Genomic DNA, 13658 nt, shown 5'->3' with positions numbered 1-13658 from the left:
CTGGTGTGCTGCAGTCCGTGGGGTCACAAGGAGCTGGACATGACTGAGCAAATGAACAACATCAGCAATGTATATCAAGATGGAAACAGCATATTTCACCACACGAGGATTTGCAGACTATGATCTCTAGACTGGGGACAGAATCCTAACCCAGCAATAGAAAGGCCCCTGTCCCATGTGACAAGGCCATGCTCCAGAGCCCTGATGAAAAGATGTCACTCACAAATAGCAGAAAGGCTCCCTCCCATTCACTTTAAGAGCCCTTTCAGAAGTGGTCCCTCCCCAAAAAAATTATAATAAAAAAAAATGAAGTGGCCCCAACTCTGGGAGAAAGCCTGGGATGAGATGTAAAGGACGCAGAGATGCTCCCATGGGAGACCCCAGTGGACAAATGGGAGGTGCCTTCTCAGGGGCGTCACCATTTTCTCAATAAACAATGTTTTTGATTTATATGTCAGATATTTTGTGGTTGTTGTTTAGTCGCTAAGTTGTGTCCGTCCAAACCTTTTGCAACCCCACAGACCACAGTCTACCAGGATCCTGTGTCCATAGCATTTTCCAGGCAAGAATACAGGAGAGGGTAGTCATTTCCTTCTCCAGATCTTCCTGATCCAGGGATAGAACCCACGTCTCTTGGGTCTCCTGCATTGACAGGCAGAGCCCCCAAGGAAGTCCCACATTATATATTGGACTGGCCAAAAAGTTCACTTAGGTTTTTCCTTAATCTCTTACAGAAACCCAAATGAAATTTTAGCCAACTCAATAATTCATTTCATTTTTTTAGAAGTGGAGGAAGGAGGTATATGGCTTATCTCAGGCGTGTGTGCTCAACTGTGTCCAACTCTTGCAACCCCATGGACTGTATCCCACCAAACTTCTCTGTAAGTACTATTTCTCCAGGCAAGAATACTGGAGTGCGGTGCCATTTCCTCCTCTAAGGAATCTTCCCAACCCAGGGATCAAACCCTTGTCTCCTGCGTCTCTTGCATGGCAGGTAGATTCTTTACCACTAGTGCCACCTGGGAAGCCCCATATAGCTTATAGGAATCCACAAACAAAATTTTACCAATTAAAAGAAAAAAGGTTAAGTGGGTGTGACCTAGAGGAGAACTGGGTTCCCATACCCCTCCAAATTCCTGGAAGCTATTTTGGCTCAGAGCTTCCTAGTGGCCAAAACAAAATGAAAAACACAATCTTACAGACATAAGATTCACTGTTAGCAAAAGAAATGTAAATTGAAAAATAAGTTAAAAAATCTTTTCATTTGAAAAGAAAAATATAAGCAAAATCTGATGTTAGCATTCAGAAATCAAGAATTAAAGGCATCTATTTTTTAAAACATCAGGTATTACTTCTTTCCTAGTTTTTTGTAGTTGTTGTTTTTTCATGTAATATAAACCACTGAAGCACATCAGTTGAAGTCCTAACGCTAACTTTAACTACACAGAGAATAAAAAAGACAGAAAATAGAACAAAATCATACTGTCAACGTATCATAAAAGCTGAGCAGCTGGAATATACTATGTGTGTACTGTGTTAAAGCCGGGCTTCCCAGGTGGCTGAGCAGTAAAGAATTTGCCTGCAGTGCAGGAGTCACTGGTTAGATCACTGGGTCAGGAAAATCCCCTGGAGGAGGAAACAGCAACTCACTCAGGTATTCTTGCCTGGGAAATCCCATGGACAGAGGAGCCTACTGGGCTACAGTCCATGGTGTTCAAAAGAGTTGGACACCCCAGAGCGACTGATCACACACACACACATAAGACATATACTACGTTAAAGCACATTTCCGTTCCGTTCCGTCGCGTCCGACTCTTTGCAACCCCGTGGAATGTAGCTTACCAGGCTTCTCCGTCCATGGGATTCTCCAGGCAAGAATACTGGAGTGGGTTACCGTTTCCTTCTCCAGGGGATCTTCCTGACCCAGGGATAGAACCCGGGTCTCCCACGTTGGAGGCAGATGCTTTAACCTCTGAGCCACCAGGGAAGCCCATTTAAGTAGCTCTAAATTAGCTGATTTATACCATCATTTTGGAGTCATTTTCCCAAAGCTGCTAAATGAATTTTCTGACCATTTTTGGCCATTTAAAGTGTTAATTGGTATCATGCATTCAGCATAAGAAGTCACTTTGCTATTCTAAAAATGTCTTTAAGAATCTTTTTTTAAAAGAATATTTCTTGCTGCTTCTCCTATCTGGGAAATTACCTGCAATAATTGAATACATTTTCAAAATGCTCAGAACTCAGAATTCTCAGCATCCTCCTTGCATTTATTTTGAATAAATAGGCATCTTTTTTTAAAAACCAATGCGATTGATAGTAATGATACACATATATCAAAGGAACCAGCAAAAGAAGAGATAAGTGCCACTCTAAAACAAGCAGGGACATGTACTCTTGACTTCTGCCCCCAAGGAAGAAAAGATTTTTAAAATGCTAACAATTTGGCTATATCCGGTTGTCTGCCTGGCATGGGTTCTTCCTGGGGAATCACATTAAAGAATTCAATAGACAGGCTTGAAAATTCAGAAAAGGGAAAATTAAATTCCTAGAGATAGTCAAGAATATCTTATTCATAAAGGGCCTTTTCCGCAGAAGCTTGGAAATGTGTAATATAACCTTCAAAGTAAAAACGGTTTGTTGCATTAGTTCTGCTTAGCTGACCATGAATACTAATTGCAGGAAGAATTAACTGTGCCCAATACCTGGGGGCAGGAACACACAAAAGTGACTGGGAAAGACAAACAATGGAAAAGGTAAAAATGAACATCCACTTCCTTATTCAACTCAACATGATCTGCAGCAGAACCCTGAATTACAATGAAGCCAGTATGTGCCTCCTGCCCCTCAGAGACTCGAAGGAAAAAGAGGCAGACACAAAGATATTGGGTTTGGGGGGCAAAAATAATACATGCTTTTGCTCTCATCTGTCTTATTCAACCTCTCTTCTTTCACCCCCTTTTTCTCTACCCCAATTGTGGCAGTTCCTTCACAGGGTCAGGAACTTTATTCTGTGGGTCAAGTGTCCCATTTTGCAGGATATTTCCGCATAAGAGAAATTCTTGCAGCACACTCAGCATCCTTGCCCCGTCTTAGAAAGAAGAGCCTCTGTCCCACCCCCAACCAGAACCGATTGGCCAGTAAGAACACCTGGCAGAGCCTCAACCAATCAGATCTTCTCTCCCTGGAATGTGAAATTGGGCCTGAGGTTGTTAGGGATGGGAGCTACGTAGTGGCCACTAGTGCTTTATGTCACGACAGAGGATGAGATGGTTGGATGGCATCACCGACTCAATGGACATGAGTTTGAGTGAACTCTGGGAGTTGGTGATGGACAGGGAGGCCTGGCATGCTGCAGTCCATGCGGTTGCAAAGAGTCAGACACGAATAGGTGACTGAACTGAGAAGGAAGAAAAACCAATGCATGCTCATCTGTACCATCAATAATCCCCATGGGCTGATTATTAAATCATAGGGCATTTTTTGAGCCAAGATTGTTAACACAACCATTATTAAAAATTAAATTATGTAAACTTACAAGTAAGTAAATTGTATTTATAACAAAGCTAGTGAATACGCAACACTCATCACTTCCTCATGATTTCTTATTATTTTACATCATTGTGACGATTTTGCATCTTATTTTAAGTATGGTTTTGAGATTGCTGACATCCCTGCACCTGCAGGATGGAAATGCTGCACAACAGTGTGCTCCCAGGCATCTCTGCCCACTCCACCTTCACGTCAGCAGCTTCAAACCGGAATATGCCTGTGTGCTTAATCACTCAGTCGTGTCCAACTCTTTGTGACCCCAAGGACTGCAGCCCCCCAGGCTCCTCTGTCCATGGGATTCTCCAGGCAAGAATACTGGAGTGGGTTGCTACTTACTTCCCCAGGGAGTCTTCCCAACCCAGGGATCTGCATTACAGGCAGATTCTTTACCACTGAGCTACAGCAGAAGCCCCACAGTGGGAATATTTACACCACTAGCAAACACTCCAACTTGTGTTTCTCCCCAACTAGAAAGCTGGTTGTTAGATAGAACAGCCTTGGGCAGCAAGGAGATGAAACCAATGAATCCTACAGGAAATCAACCTTGAATATTCATTGAAAGGACTGATGCTGAAGCTGAAGCTCCAAAACTGTGGCCACCAGATGCAAAACGCCGAGTTATTGGAAAAGACCCTGATGCTGGGAAAGACCGAGGGCAGGAGGAGAAGGAGATGACAGAGGATGAAATGGTTGGATGGTATCATCAACTCAATGGACATGAGTTTGAGCAAACTCCAGGAGATAGTGAAGGACAGGGAAGCCTGGCACGGTGCAGTCCATGAGATCTCAAAGAGTCAGACACAACTGAGCAAATGAACAAGACAGGACAGCAATGAAGAAAACGTCTAAGTGGACGGGGTGAGGGGAATGAGGCAGGGGCTACAGGGAACAGAGAAGGGTGTGGAGAGAGCACTCAAGTTCTCCTAGTCTCAGGCTGTTTCTTTCCAGGGGTGGAGCTGTACTGATCTCAGATTCCAACAAAACACCCCCATAGCCTTACAGTAAATTCCTTTGTTAGGCGGAAACTAGCTCAAGTTGGCTTCTGCATTCCAGCCTTCACCATGAACAGGACATAAAAATCAATGAGAATACTGCACTCTCTCTTTTGGGGTCATTTTAATCTATTCTTAGCCAAGCATAGTAATAAAGCCCTAACCACTGGTCAGCCATTGTTGAGATTTTTTTTTTCTAATCTCTATGTGACATGCCATATATCCTGGAGATATTCCTGCTATTTCTACCTCATCCCCAAGAACAATTGTGCACGAGTCTGGTTGGCTGGACCCCACAGGCTCTCTGACTCCCCAGCGGCGACGGTGCTGCTCAGACTGACTTTTATGTAACGACTCCAAGCTGTGTGTTAATTACTGTGACACCACACCAATGATCCAATTAGCCTTTAAATATTTGCTTAAGAAAAAGCTCTATTCCTCACAAAGATTGGGTGGCTCGTAGGAAACTAGAACATTTGGTGTGCCAAGTGATCGGAGAGCTGGCTTTTCACATATCAGGCAGGCCCATTAGATTTTCCAGGAAGATAAAAATGCTTTTAATCTAGAAATTTCCTTCAAAGCAGCAGAAACTCCAGCTGCTTGCTGGTTACCCCCTTTTCTGCCTCCCTGTATCCCCACTTTCTCCATACTTCTCTTGGCTTAATCTTCTTTCCTTTTAATAATGGTTTCGAGTTCAGCAAAATCTGTCTTCTCTTCAAATCTGCTGGTGTTCATGGTATTGAAATGACAGATTCTCCTTAAACAGAAAAGAAAGAGTAGAGACAGAAATGAATCCAGAGTGGTTCTCCCCGCTGTGTTTGGCAGGTGAGATATTCTGGCATCTGCACAGAAAGGTAAACTTAAATACAAACAGCCCATGAAGTACACGTGGTGATTTAAAATTTTATCACCAGCTCACACACGTCTCCCACCGTTAACTAATGCCTTCTGGAATCCACGTAACGACTACAATGTGCTTCTCGGCAGCTGGCTGACTGATTCAAACTCAACTTCCTGTCTCATCAAAATCCTACACGTATTCAAAGAGCTATTTACACATATGCCTGAATTAGGACTTGAAAAACAAGTTATTTAACCCGCCCAGTGATCCAGCCAATAATCTGAAAACAATTCGGTTAATATGGAAATTGTACCTAAATATTTGACCTCATAGAGGATGGTCCATCTCCCAAGAGTCACGAGGAGATGTTGTTCTTGCTGTTGTGGTTCAGTCGCTCAGTCGTGTCCAACTCTCTGCGACCCCGTGGACTGCAGCGCTCCAGGCCTCCCGGTCCTTCACCATCTTCTGGAGCTTCCTCAAACTCATGTCCATTGAGTCGGTGATGCCATCCAACCATCTCATCCCCTGTTGTCCCCTTCTCCTCCTGCCTTCAATCTTTCCCAGCATCAGGGTCTTTTCCAGTGAGTCAGCTCTTTACATCAGGTGGCCAAAGTATTGGACCTTCAACTTCAGCATCAGTCCTTCCAATGAACATTCAGGATTGATTTCCTTTAGGATTCACTGGTTTGATCTTGCAGTCCAAGAGATTCTCAAAAGTCTTTTCCAACATCATAGTTCAAAAGCATCAATTATTCAGCGCTCAGCCTTCTTTATAGTCCAACCCTCATATCTGCACATGACTACTGGAAAGCCCATAGCTTTGACTATATAGACCAGAGTTAAAAACATCTATTTAAAAAGTCACTTTTTTCCCTTCAAGGCTTATTATTACGCACAGTTGATTTCTACCCAGATAAAATTTAGATTTTCTTTATGACAAGGTTCAGCAGACCAGCCAAAATCTAAATGGAGCTTGTCACCCATTTTTGTAGGTGCTGCTAGCTCAGAATGGTTTTCAGTTTTACATTTTTAAAAGTTTTTTAAAATCAAAAGAAGAGTTTTCCACGACATTTGAAAATTTTTTGAAATGCAAACTTCACAGTCCAAATATGACGTTTTATGAAAACACTCCCCCAGGCCCACACAGTTATGTGACCAGTGGCTGCTCTCACCCTTCAGTGCAGAGCTGAGTAGTTGGAACAGAAACTGTTCAGCAAAACCTCGAATATTTACTATCTGCCCTTTACATAAAAAGGTTGGCACCCCCTACTATGGTGCTGGAGAAGACTCTTGGACTGCAAGGAGATCAAAAATCAGTCAATCCTAAAGGAAATCAACCTTGAATATTCACTGGTCAGACTGGTGCTGAAGCTCAAGCTCCAATACTTTGGCCACCTGATGGGAAGAGCTGACTTATTGGAAAAGACCCTGATGCTGGGAAAGACTGAAGGCAGGAGGAGAAGGGGATGACAGAGGATGAGATGATTGGATGGCATCACCGACTCGATTGACATGAGTTTGAGCAAACTGGGAAATAGTGCAGGACAGGGAAGTCTGGCATGCTGCAGTCCGTGGGGTCTCAGAGTCAGACATGACTGAGCAAATGAACACACACACTTTAGGAAAGAGAAATTGGCTGAGCAAACCAAATCTGTAAAGTACACTGTTTTCCAGCATTTCTTTTATTTCTTAGTTGAGAAATGTTTCTAAACAGAGAGTGGCAAAGTGGTTTTTTGTGTAGGGAATTTTGTCACCAATTACTCGACTAGATAACACATGCCAGCAGTCTTGCACAGCGCTAGTATACAGCAGGTACTAAATAGAGACTCTCACTGTTCCCTCGGTGCCTGCCTTCCTTCACATGGGACCACCTGCACTTATTGTTTGTTGGTTTCTTTTTATTTTTGTTTCTGTCCTGAGTCAGCACTTCTTTCCTTGAAGCCTGTCCCTCCCCAGGGTCTAATTGCTCTTGAATTTCCCAGGACCTTGCCTTGAGCCCAGCAAATCTCTCTTTAAAAACTAGTTTCTCTGAAAACAATTCGGCACAATAACATGGCCATCATGTGCTGATGGGGGATTGCAAGCATATCTATCACCAATGAAAAAGCTGTATTTATATCTTGGCAAAATCCATTCATCCTTTGAAGTGCCCAGAATCCTCCAGCAAGCATCACAAATCCACCTAATGTGCCCAGTTCTCAACTTTGTATCTGAGTCTCTGGTTTAGCTGACAGATGTTTAAATTCCCGGAAGGTCCACACAGCCAGACAAATCCCAAGTGGGCTGTCCAGAAGCCCATGGGTGTTAAGTTAGCTCTATCAGCTGAGGGCAGTGGAACCCAGAATCACAAGTTGCCCCTGGAGATCCTTTCTCTGGCCTTGGAAGATAATCATGGTGACCATGATGCAGAAATGTGGAGAGTTCACAGCCTCGCTTCCCGAGTATCTCGTGGAAGGGGGCCCATCGGACCTCTTCTTTCCAGACACCCAGCCATTGTCACCCAACCTGGCCACTGTCCCCACACCACACACGAGGTCTTCCCTCCACACCTCGGATCCTGCTGGTTCACTCGCTGAGAATACACTTGCCTCCCTCCCTTCTCTTCTCTTTGGTTGTTTCATGGTAGCATCTCTCCTTGGCAGCTATTATCACAGATTGATGGTCACCTCCTATGAGCAGCCTCCCTTGATTCCCAGAAATCTTAGTGAAGCTACTTCTTTAGAACATTGGGTGTAAACCTCTATTACAGCAAATACTGGCCCATCTTGTGATTATTTATATACCTGCCCTTTCTCTCCAGAGAAGGCAATGGCACCCCACTCCAGTACTCTTGCTTAGAAAATCCCATGGACGGAGGAGCCTGGTGGGCTGCAGTCCATGGGGTCGCTGAGAGTCGGACACGACTGAGTGACTTCACTTTCACTTTTCACTTTCATGCATTGGAGAAGGAAATGGCAACCCACTCCAGTGTTCTTGCCTGGAGAATCCCAGGGATGGGGGAGCCTGGTGGGCTGCTGTCTGTGGGTCACACAGAGTCGGACACGACTGAAGTGACTCAGCAGCAGCAGCAGCCCCTTCTCTCAGTACCTTACCTCTGGAGCCCACTCTGAGCCTGGCACATGGGGGACATTCAACAACTATATGCTCAGTGGATTCAAGTCCACAACCTGGGACTTCCCTGGTGGTCCAGTGGCTAAGATTCTGTGTTGCCAATGCAGGGGGACCAGGTTCGATCCCTGGTCAGGGAACTAGGCCCCACACACCACATAGCCAAACAAACAAACAATTATAAATAAATGAAGTCCACTGCTTCCCTGGACTTCATTTACCTATGACTCCTTTATAAGCACTTGCTAACATCTTAAATAGAAGATGCTCATATATGCCGTCCATTGGACTGGGCCACAGGTTCCTCCAAGAAAGGACTATGTCTTATTGAATTGTATCCACTGCCCTGTCTAGCACAGAGTATGTGCCCCATAAATAAGCAACTCCATGCCAATTATAGTCTTTAAACCATGACTTTAAGTTTAAAAAAAATATTTTAAGTTATTGAGGCAAATAAACTGAATTTACTTTTTTATTTTTACCAATTATCTGTCAATATGCCTAGGATGAAAGCTGTTCCCAGGATTCAAGAATGTATGAAGCACTCATCCTGGTCCCTCAACAAGTCAGGGAAGAAACATAACCAAAAACAGAAACAGAACAATTTTCCAGGATTACTTGCTACCCACTCAATTACGTTGCCTTTTGAGAAAGCATTGGCCTTGGATGGTCTGTTTAATTAATGCTCTTTGTGTTAACTCCATTTGTTTCTGCTCAAACCACTCACCCCTGAGGGATGGAAAAATGTTCACTCTCAATTTTCTCCTTTGGAAACTAAAGGGCACATTTCTCTGGAACTGTGTCTCCTTCGGAAAACTGAACCATGCTAATGGCAACTGGGATGGAGCACAGAACCGATACAACGAGGAGGGAGCCAGAACAGGATATTTTGTCAGATCCCCTCCCGGTCTTCAGTATCTGGAGGCGGAAAAGCATCGCACTTAGCTTTTGTGTGGTCAAGTAGCAAGCAGGGAGGAGGGCGTGGTACCCACAGCACACTGGACACCCACCTCGTGTGGTGGGCGAGCCCTGGGCAGAGACTGGGTGGAGGGCGGGTGGGCCTCGGGGGCTGTGCCAAGGCTCTCACAGGTTGGAGAGGGAACAGATGGGTCAGCAGGCAGCATGCCCAGAGATGTGCTGGGGAACTGGTCCTCTGGGAACAAACACACACACAAAAAGGCCCTAATGGGCAGCACTTATAATAAATACCTGCACTGTGCCGACCTCAAGCCGTCCGTGTGAGAGCGCTGGACTTGGAGCCGGGGCATGACTGGCGCTGGTCCTCACAAGCCAGCGTGAGCCGGCACACACTGACTGTCACTGTGGCCGGAGGGGACTCTCAGCACAACGGAGGGCCCTTGGGAAAAACACCAATCCCAAACTGGAGCAGAGATCTGGCAAGTCAAAGTCGCTCAGTCACATCTGACTCTTTCCGATCCCATGGACCATACAGTCCATTGAATTCTCCAGGCCAGGATACTGGAGTGGGTACCCTTTCCCTTCTCCAGGGATGGAAGAGACCTCTCTGAAGGGAAACTAAGATCTGAATATCAAACAAGGTTACCAAAGAAGGAGGTGGGAAGGGCACTCCAGTCAAAGGCCTGGGTGCTGAGGTCATGGAGAGCCGGGCTTGCTTATGGCAACACATCTGGTGGCTCAAGCCGGGGTGTGGGAGGAACAAGCAGGAGGAGACCCCGAAGCTGGGTCTCAGCCACATCACGAGGGGCCCTGTGGATTCTCTGGGAGGTTGGGACTTTAAGCAAGAGAGGGACATTAAGCCTTACTTTGGAAAGGCCCCCTCTGGCTCTTAGATGGATGGGGTGACTATAGTCTGGACAATAGGGCTACTGAGCAGGTTCAGTGATGGTGGCGCTCCAACTTGAGTCAGAGACAAAAGGGGGCAGAGGCGGATGCTCTTGAGAGACAACAGGCAGTGGCAGAAAGAGACTGGCCAAGCTTGCCAAATGATTTCAGGGGCAGGGTGAGGAGTGGGGGAGAGGTGGGGACAAGCACGCACCAAGTTCCAGCTCAAGCAACCAGAAGGCTGGCAATGCCACTCAGCATGAGGAGACGAGAGGATAAAGAGCTGCAGGTGAAGGTGAGTCCTCGTCACCTGGGGACCTGTTAGGGTCGCAGTGCCACCTGGACAGCCACATGGCCATGTGCAGGAGGCACCTGGGTTTGCAGGTGGCGCGCTCAAGAGATGGATGTGAGTTCAAGCCATAGTTTAACTGTAATCTTACTATAATTTGGGTCATAAAGGAGAACCGAAGGGCCCAGGAGAGCTGTGGAAGTGAGGAGAAAAGAACTGATGATAACACCCTGCAGAGCACCAGCCTCCATGGGATGGAACAGAAGCAAGCATTGCTGAGGGTGCTTTCGGGTACCAGTGACAGGATGGCCAATTCAAACAATAAAATCAATTCATGAAACTGGAAAGCCCAGAGGGAATCTCTGGCCTGGACCAAGGACGCAGCCAAGTCTGCAAGGACCCATTTTCCCTCCAGCTCTTTGCTCAGCTCCCGCCAGCATTGTCTTCATCCCAAGGCTGACTCCCAGAGCTACACTCTCCTCAAAAATAAGTGCCTCTCTGCCCTGGTACAAGTCCTGAGCTTCCTTCCCTGGGACTGGCTCAGATGGAGGCCCACTTATGAATCTGTCTCCCTGGCCAGGAGTATAGAATGTGTCAATTGATTTAACCCAGGCCATGGGCCCTACTCTGGGAACCTGGGGTCCTATCAACTTTCCTGAACCGCAAGGACCAATGAAGTTAGAGTTGGGAGAGAGAGAAAGGGGCCACCAACAGTATCCATGGTCAGTGGACCCTCAGAAAGGAGGCTAGGAGATGGACCACCCAAGAGCCAGGAAGAGAACCAGCAGACAACAATGGTTATCTGAAACCAGGAAGGAATGAGCTTCAAAACAGAGGTGGTTACCAGCGTTAAGTGCCATGTAACAGTCAAATAAAACTGGAGATTAGAAAGTATCCCAGGCCTTATGACGAGGAGGTAAGCACCTGCTTGAATGCATGCATGCGTGCTAAGTCACTTCAGTTGTATCTGACTCTTTGTGACCCTATGAACTGTAGCCCGCCAGGTTCCTCTGTCCATGGAATTCTCCAGGCAAGAATACTGGAGTGGGTTGTCTTTGCCTTCTCCAGGGGATCTTCCTGACCTAGGGATCGAATCCAAGTCTCTTATCTCTCCTGCATTGGCAAGCGGGTTCTTTACTGATCAACAAATACTTATCAAGACCCCAGCCCCTGTCAGGCCAGGTACTAGATCCTGGGATAGAGTGGCAACCAGGTCGGGCTAGAGGCTGGAGTCTAGTGGGACAGACGACAGCCAAGTGGGCACGTGTGTAAGTACCATAATAAGGGAGACTTGGGAACAAGCTGCAGGGACACTCCCACAGACTTGAGGGCTCAGGGGAAGCTCTCAGAGGGAGTAGCAGGTAACCTGACACTAGAAGGAGGCACAGGAGCTGGGCAGGCAGGTGGTGGGCTGGAAAGGGAGCCGAGTTCCAGACAGAGGAAGGGCACGCGCACAGCTCAGGGATAAGAGGGGCGGCGTGAAGCTGGGTGTGGCCAGAGCACAGGGGACGGGTCAGCCATGCCCTCAGTCTGGATAAAACAGGTCAGAGCCCTTGGCGCACCTCCGGAGGCCTCACCCACCCAGGCCATGAATCGCTGCTCTTCAAGTGGGGTTATAACTCAACCCTGGGTGTCCCCATCTTGTCTCAAAGATCCCAAAGGAGGCCTGAACTAACATCTTCCTGAAGGAAGGATATGAAACACATTTGACTCTAAACTCCCGGAGGACAGGGGTTGTCATCCGTTTTCATTCACTGCCATCTCCCAGGCCTGAGACATGGTGGGCTTTCAACAAACTGTGAAATGAATAAAGGAAGTAAGCAAGGAAGAAGGCAGGCCCTGACTTCTCTGCCTTTGCTGGCCATCTCATCAAAAACAATAACAAATAGGGACTCCCCTGGCAGCCCAGTGGTTAGGACTCTGCACTCCCGATGCAGGGGGCACAGGTTCCATCCCTGATCAGGGAACTTAGATCCCCCATGCCACACAGAGCAACCTAAAAAACAAAAACTTTAAAAAAAAACCAATAAATAACACAGATTAGTAAACACACCTGGCACTTATATTATTCCTAAAAGGTCACCAGGTACCCTTAAAATGGCCTGCTTGAGAATCAATGTCAATCTTTGGTGGAATTCTTCATTTTGTTGTAAGTGTGGGCATTGCTTGCCTGCCTTCATTTGTAATTCAGCCTCAGAGGAGGCAGGCAACCAGGCTGGGAGAGGATGAAGTTCTCATCTCTAAGTGCCATTCAATGTCTACTATTTCCAAGTGCTTTTTTCTACCTAATAGGTAGACCGTATCTTGAAATGGATCTGGCCAGGATCTTTTCACCTCCCATTTCAATGAGGCTGTAGTTTAATTGGAAGTAGAATAACATTTACATATATAATCATTACATCTCAACAAGAGGCAACTAAAAGCTCCTTATGAATGCATATCCTGCCACCTTGTTTCATGAAACATCCTTAACACTGGCTAATTTTCTGTTTGGGTAGTATTGATTATAAAAATGAAAAACTTTGTTAGAGTATGTGTCTGAGGCTTAAAAGAGACCCTGTTATAAAATGCCAGTTTTCTCAAATTTACAATAAAACTGATCATGATCCTATGTATAGTAATAGTTTATGTGCACACAAATATTTAGTGCTTTTCATGCTTTTTCAATCAGTACTTTCTCCTTTGAACCCTGGAACAACTCCTCGAAGTACATAAAGGGAGACATCACCCCTCATTTATCAGTGAGGAAAACAGAGGCACTGCGAGGTGAGGTGACTTATCCAAGATTAATGGGGTGACAAAAACCAATTCTTAATCCCATGCTCTTTCTACACTTTCATGTGATAAAGTGATACATACCATGGTTTTCTAGAATTATTGTTTGCCAAAAGTTTACACCACTTAGGTGCAGAGTGACACTGTTAGCGAAGAAACCACAAGAGATGTGCGTAAGATATTCATTGCAAGACTTCAAGAGTCAGAGAATGCTAGAGGGTCCATGACTCAGAGAAGGGGCTCTTAACTAAGGCTGCCTGGGTTCAGACTCAGGCTCTGTCACTGACTCCCGTGTGAA

At 45.9% G+C, this 13658-nt stretch overlaps 1 non-coding gene across 1 annotated transcript; it reads left to right on the top strand.

The window, feature by feature from the left end:
• Window positions 1-8560: 8560 nt before the first annotated feature.
• On the top strand, window positions 8561-8633 carry TRNAG-GCC (transfer RNA glycine (anticodon GCC)). The gene has a single exon. It is a non-coding gene; the product is annotated as a tRNA-Gly (tRNA).
• Window positions 8634-13658: the final 5025 nt, after the last annotated feature.

The sequence above is a fragment of the Moschus berezovskii genome, chromosome 12, assembly GCF_049115385.1.
Source record: "Moschus berezovskii isolate FMDL1 chromosome 12, NW_MosBer_1.0, whole genome shotgun sequence".
Taxonomy (NCBI): Eukaryota; Metazoa; Chordata; class Mammalia; order Artiodactyla; family Moschidae; genus Moschus; species Moschus berezovskii.
Note: the sequence above shows the minus strand (reverse complement) of the source record. Positions and strands in the feature narration are given on the sequence as shown.